General features: G+C 38.5%; 1 non-coding gene across 1 annotated transcript; it reads right to left on the bottom strand.

Moving 5' to 3' along the window:
- Nucleotides 1-4,673: 4,673 nt before the first annotated feature.
- On the bottom strand, nt 4,674-4,783 carry LOC118840534. Its single transcript, XR_005009716.1, has one exon. It is a non-coding gene; the product is annotated as a U6 spliceosomal RNA (small nuclear RNA).
- Between the last annotated feature and the right edge of the window lie 2,210 nt (nt 4,784-6,993).

The following is a 6,993-nucleotide window of genomic DNA, read 5'->3' as shown; positions in this document are numbered from 1 at the left end:
TGAAATCATTAGGCATCTGGGTGTCATGAATGTGGGGGTGAGGAAAGAGGAGAATAAAGAGGAGAAACATCAAAAGAATAGTCAGCACTGCAGGAAAAATTATTTAAGTTTATATTCCCCATCCTAACCACTCTCCTTAGTCCCTGAAAATTTTTTACTTTCCCCACCCTGTTCTTGGTATTTTTAATGTTCCATTCGCTGGAGCAGGAGCTGCTCAGCTATGATGCTTTGAAAGCACAATTCTCCCACTCTTGCTTTTCTTTAACAGCTCACACTTATATAGTCTAGGAAGGGCAGTAAGTTTGATGCTGGCAGGAAAAAAGAACAAAAGTTGCTAGGCCTGCTTTGCCCCTCCACTCTTGCTAAATGAAGCTCCTAGACAATGATTTACATGGAGTGGTCAGTGTCAGGGTTGCAGTTGAAAGGCATTTTCTCACTCTAATTCAAAGAAAGGCTGAATTCAAACAGTGGCAGCTGAGATAGCTAAAAAGTGGTTCAAAAGACAGACAAGGCAGATGCGTTTCTCTACTTGGCTGGCCCTTATGAATCACAAAAGAGCTGAGATATACCCAGGGCTCTGATCTAAAAAGAGCTTATAAAACCTTCTCCTGCTGAGGAAAAGGCTAAAGTGGCAGCTATAGTTTAGCAGAGAACAAGCAGATGGCAGCAGAGGAGAACCATCAGGGAGCAGCTCGGTTCAGCTACCAGCAGATGGCGATGTAATAGAGATAACAGGCCAACAGAAGAGATTAATAACAAGTAGCACTGGAAAAAGAAGTTGACAAATTAATGACATCATCAGACCCAAAGATGACATCAGGGGCTCTGCCAAGAAAGAGGCCACCACATCAGATGTAGAGGGGACATTGTCCTTAGAATATGAGTTACCCTGGCTACATATCTTTCTTTACATGTGCTTTTTCACATGTGTAGTGGAAGGTATATTCACCTTGGATAATGTACCTGCTCCAATACCATTCCATTTCCCACTGGTAATGTGTTTACCCATGGTAGAAATGTAGCCCTTTGTTTTGGGTAAATTTTTCTTGACATTTTAATTTTTCTGTTCAACCTCCATCATCCCCAGGTCAATTCCTTTAAATTAGCATCAAGGGCTTCATTTAGCAGGATAGCAAGGCACAGAATGGAGCTAAATGCCTCTGCTCCAACGTCATATCAACAAAATCATAGTCTTTACTAAAAGATCATTTTAAGACTTATAAAGCATATTCCTACGAGGTAGGTAGTATTAATTACCCTTATTTTGTGGATGAAGAAACTGAGGCCCAGAGAAGTAAATTGACTTGCCCAGGCTTACATGGTTATTTAAATGCCAGATCAAGACTCAAAGCTAGGTCTTGCCACTCTAGAACTAGTGTTATTTCTACACTGGGAAGCAATATTATAGCACAATCCTCATTAGGATTAAATACCTGAGAGGCATAGGGAATCCCTGCCTACTTCTCAAGAAGGAGACCTGAAGTGGCTGTTGTGCATAAAGGTCCCCCTCAGTATGAAGTGATTATAAAACTTCATCATTCCTGTCGACTGAAGATGGAAAATCTTTAACACCCTTGGAAGTGTCAACCAATTATTCATTGAGATAGATTTGTAATTCCAACTGTACAATTATTGTTAATAACTTTATACCTCTCAATCTTTTAGAGTTCTTAATTTTAATTCCCTTTTTTCCCCTGTGAATAAAAGAGATTCAAGAGGCTTGGACTGAAAGACCTTAATTTTGAACGGAAGGAGTGTGGCATAGGGGATTCAGTATCAAAGAACCCATGTTCAATCTTGGTTTCATTAGATGATGGTCTCATTAGGTGAAGCAATTTCACCTCTCTAAGCCTCATTCTCCTGACCTGTAAAATGGGTTACATAATACTTAGACTACCTGGCTTACAGAATAGTTATGATGAAAGCATTCTGTCAGTCTTAAAGCATTATATAAAAGTAAATTGTTATGACAAGTGCAGTAGTCATATCCTTCCTTGTATATCCTTCACTGGAGAATGGTCCTGAAGAAACATAATAGTAGCCAGTATATTTCTTGAATTAATTGCAAATTTGTGCCTGGGAATATTAGATCCAGCATCGGTTGTGAGAACCATCATCTGGTGAATAAATACATTAAGGGAAGAGTTTGAAGCCCTTAGAATCACACAGAAGATTGTCATGTTCTTAGAACATATCTTACATCAAATTTACAAGTAGGCAAAGTTTACTTTCAGTCTCTTCACCTTTTTAAACTCTGATCTATGCTTTCAGTCTCCTGTATATGCTGACCTCTAACTGGCCAGGCCTTACCCTCTATCCTGTCCTCCCTAGGTGGCAACCTATACTCTAAATCTTTCTTGACCTTCTTCTCCTATCTTGATTTGTGACTTCTATCCCCTATTCTCTAAGCGCTCTGCTTTAAACTAGGCAAATGACAAACTAAGGGTCCTAAGGTAATAATGTTTAATAATTGGAATACTATATCATTCATACCCAGCAACTTATTCACATTTAACAAGTACTTTCTGGAAACTATCACTTTAATACCAAAGAGTGGCAGAGGGGGTGAATTTCAGGCCTCCTAGTAGGTGTATTGGAAGATTTGACAGGGGGACAGATGATGCTTCAGGAAGGCCCTCAAAATATATCCTTTTCTTCTATATTTAGATCCTGTGGCCTTACCCTTCATTTTCCACCCCTTAATACGTATGCTGTAGAAAAAGTATTCTTAACCTTGGATCCATGGACAGATTTCAGTGGGTCCCAGAACTTTTATTTTTATTAATCTTTATTCTCAGAAGGGAAGGTTTTAGAAGGAAAAAGAGACTTTACTGTCAAATGGGTTCGTGATGTATAAAAAAGTCTAAGGACTCTTGCCCTGGGGATGTTTTTTCCTCTTTCTTTTAGTCAATGCTGAACTAGTGTTTTGAGATAGTTGAAGCAAGAGACTTCGTTACTCTCCTCTCTTGTTCCTGGTACAGTATGATATGCTAGCCTGCTGGCTGACAGGCAGGATTGTCTTTCCTTTGCTTGAGAGGCCGCATTTTCCTCCATGGCTGTTGAGCCTACCTCAATCCTAGCCCCTCAGCTGCCAGGCAGAGTCTCTGCCCATCTACCAAGGAAACAGGATCGTGTCTCATCTGATTGGATGGAAGGAGGAGGGTAGCACTCAATGTTGATTTTTGGTTCAGAGAGAAGAGCTTCTATGGGGTTTATTGTAGTCCACAAAGGTGAAATAAGAGGAGATGCTACTGAGGGTGAGCACTAGTATGTCTGCCTGTATTAACTCCTTCCCTTCACATAATCAGTAATCCAAAACTTTCTCTGTGTATTCAGTTACATCCAATGAATATTAGCAATGTTGCATGCATAAGAGATTTTTGCTAGTGCTGTGGATACAGAGAAAAAGAATAATCCCTTCCCTTGAGGTATTTTCATTCTGTTGGTTCTAGAGATGGAGTAGAATACATATACACAGAGAAGCATAATTCCAAGCAAGTAGTGGTGGTAACAAAGTAAGATACAAAGTAGAGGACTGTGGAAAGATGGAATTGGATTTGGAATTTGAGGAAAGAATGAACTATTATTTTGGTCAGGGGTGGGGTGGTGGAGGAACAAAAGTTATTATTGGACCTTTAGAGAAATTAAGGATTTTGAAAGGCAGGGATAAGAAGAGAATGCATTCTAGGGATGGCACATGATCGGGACTAAAATTATCTTTGTATATTGACCATGGCACCTAGCACAGTGACTTCCATGCAGGGGTGCTCAGTATATCATAGAATTAAAGAATGTGAGAGGAACTTGGAATTATCCAGGAGAGTTCCCTCAGTTTACAAATGAGAAAATAGAGTGTAGAAGGGAAGTAACTTGCCCAAAGTCACACAGATATTTTCTGACAGAAACTGAGCCCAGGTCATCTGACTGCTTTTCCCAGGACTCCACATGAACAAGTCCAAGTTCCTGTATTTGCTGATTGACTGACTGATTAATCTTCCTAGCCACAGAGACATGGGCAGGCATCCAAACCATCTGCTTACTCAATGATGTTAAACTTTCGGTGTTGTATAAATTTTCATGGAGAAAATGACAACAATAATACCTTGCATTTAAGGTGCATCCTAAATATTTTTAAAGCACTAAAATGTTAATTTATCATCTCATTTTATTCTCACCATACCTCTAAAATTTAGTAGTGAGGAAACTGATTCTATTTTATATGTAAAAACAGACCTGCCAAAATTAAGTAGTCTCAGTAAGGTCATAGAGCAAGGTAACCACAGACTCAGAACCCACGGATCCTGACTGCTCCTTCAGTGAACTGTTCAGTTGCCCAACTGCCAGATATGGTTTCCGTCTACCACAAACACTGACACTCAACAAGGAGCACAGGTGCTGTTATGGTACAATCCTGACAAACAAGATCGACTTCATTCATTTCTTTCCTTAGAAAGGGGCCTTTTGTTTTTTTGTAAGACAGTTACTCCCAGATACAGAAACCTCACCCTAACCTGAACCCCAGGATTGAACTCTCCTTTGTATCAAAAACAACCAAACAAAAACAACTGATACAGTGACTGCTTCCAACATTCTGCCCCCATAATCCCTCATCTCTCTACTGAAAAAAAGTTAAATGTCATCATTTGCTCCCTAGGCCCCAGATTGATTATTTCAAAAATATGAGATGTGTCAAGAATATATATGTCATCCTTGATCGAGGGCCAAGCTAATCTTTGTTAAGTTGTTCTAATTTTAGTGTATGTGCCGCTGCTGTGAATGACAGTTCTTTCCTTCTAGAAAGCACTGGATAGCAACAAGTTTCACCCCCAAAAGGGAAAGAACTGTGAATTATGGATATTGTCTCTCTGAGTAGATGGTAAGAAGACCACAATGGTACTTACTGCTTAGCTGGTACTGCTCTTTGTCCAAAAACAACACAATTACTTTCCTGTAAACTCCAACATCCATAGCTATAAATCCTGCTTACGAATGCTCAAAACATAATGGACCATATAAAATTTCATTGTGTCTCAACCTTTTGAAAAAAGAAAGGAAACCAAAGCACTTTTTAATATAGTGGAGGCTTCCAAACTGCCTGATCTGCATAAGGTAAATTTATTTAGCGAACACACTTATTTCTCTGTCAGAAAAGCAATTATTTCTTTATTCTGACAGGAATCATTATTCATGCAGAAAGAATTGATTGGACTTTAACTGTCCACAGGCTGTGACTATAAAGCAGACTATGACCAAGCAAACTACAATCAAGTCTTTACCATAGGCAGAAATGAGGTCATAAAACTCTAAAATACATTTCAATAGGGTTACAGTTTAGGAGTTCATATTCCATCAATTCTGTAAGTCCTTTGAAGTAAATTACATTATAGCAATGCTGCTACTGCTGTTGTTAATCATAGCTACTGTATATTCAAAGGAAAAAAAAAAACTTCACATTTTCATTTACCTCTATCTAAATTCTTGGGCTGAACAAAACTTGTTCAATTAGCCTCCCTATTGAAGGGAAATCAGGGAAGCAAGTTAATTACTTACCTTGATGATACTTTGCTTCTGAAGCCAAAACATTAACATATGCAACAACAATTTAAAAAGGAATCATAAATTGCGTAAATAAAACTAGGCTTCCTATTTATGGGCAATGAAACAAACAAAGCCTGCCTTTACAAAACTGTTGAGAAGGTCACACAAAAATGGAAACTCCTTAGGGAAGAAAGAAGAGGAGGAATTCTTAAGATGTTTGATTGATATCACCAATTGAGGTGTGGCAATAGAAGTTTTAAATAGTCCTTTTTTTAATTCACCAGTTAGAAATAGAACTGAGGGAACTGATGAGTCATCAGAGAGGACTGGCCTGCCTCTGTTTTCAGTGGTTTTTCCATCTTACTGAAGTAAGTTTTTTTTAAAGGTTAGTTAAAATCATTTAATAGGAACAATCTTGAACAAGCAGAAATGGCTTTGATTTTGAACGTTAGAGCAACATACAACTGGAAAAGTGTAGGGACAGCTAGACTCAACAGCTTGTATCTCCTCTAGAGATCTTTGCTTTAAAAAGATGGCCACTTAGACACAGTGCCTCTTTCGAGCCATATGCCATTTCTCAAAACTGTTGCCTTTCCACAAAAGATACGAGATATTATTTATTTACATTTAAAAATATTTCTTTTTTCCTCTTCAGGGTAGTGACATGCCCATAAATCAGTCTGTAGAATCCCTCCCTAACATAGGTATAGAACAGCTTTATTGATGTCTGGATTTGTCCAATCATTTCAGATGCCATCCAGGTGGTTATCAAAATCCACAAAATTGTATCAAAATTTCTCAATTTTCATACAATTGAGAAATACATAGAATGAATACATAGGTGAAATGGGTCATTTTTAGGTTAGCGAGATAGATGAGGGTTACAATGTTCTCTTTTCTATGAATGTGTTCAGTGGAATGAAAAGTCACCTTGTACAGAATCACTGAATATCAGAATTAGAAAGGACCTGCTCCAAAAAAACTTCCCACTACTGCACACCATAGAAATAGTCAACCAGCCTTTATTGGAAGGTCTCCAGGGAGAGGGAATCCACCACTTTGCAAGGCATCACATTTCACTTTGAGATAGTTCTAATTATTAGGACAATTTTCTTTATATAAACTTAAATTTGTCTCTGCAACTTCAACCCACTGCTCCTGCTTTTCTCTATCTTTGAGGGCCAAGCAGATCAAGACTAATCCCTCTTCAGAGCAGAACCAGGAGAACACGATTACAGACACATGGTATCTGTGATGATTAACTTTGATAGATTTGGCTCTTCTCAGCAATACAAGGTTCTAAGACAGCTCCAAAAGGACTCAGGATGGAAAAAGCTATCCAAATCCAGAGAAAGAATTACAGAGTCAGAATGCAGACTGAGGTTAACTATTAGTTCTCTCTCTCTTTTTTCTTTTTTTGGCTTTGTTCCTTCTTTCTCATGGTTCATTCCATTA

Source organism: Trichosurus vulpecula, chromosome 2 (genome assembly GCF_011100635.1).
Source record: "Trichosurus vulpecula isolate mTriVul1 chromosome 2, mTriVul1.pri, whole genome shotgun sequence".
NCBI classification, from domain to species: domain Eukaryota; kingdom Metazoa; phylum Chordata; class Mammalia; order Diprotodontia; family Phalangeridae; genus Trichosurus; species Trichosurus vulpecula.
This window is presented reverse-complemented; position numbering and strand designations above follow the sequence as displayed.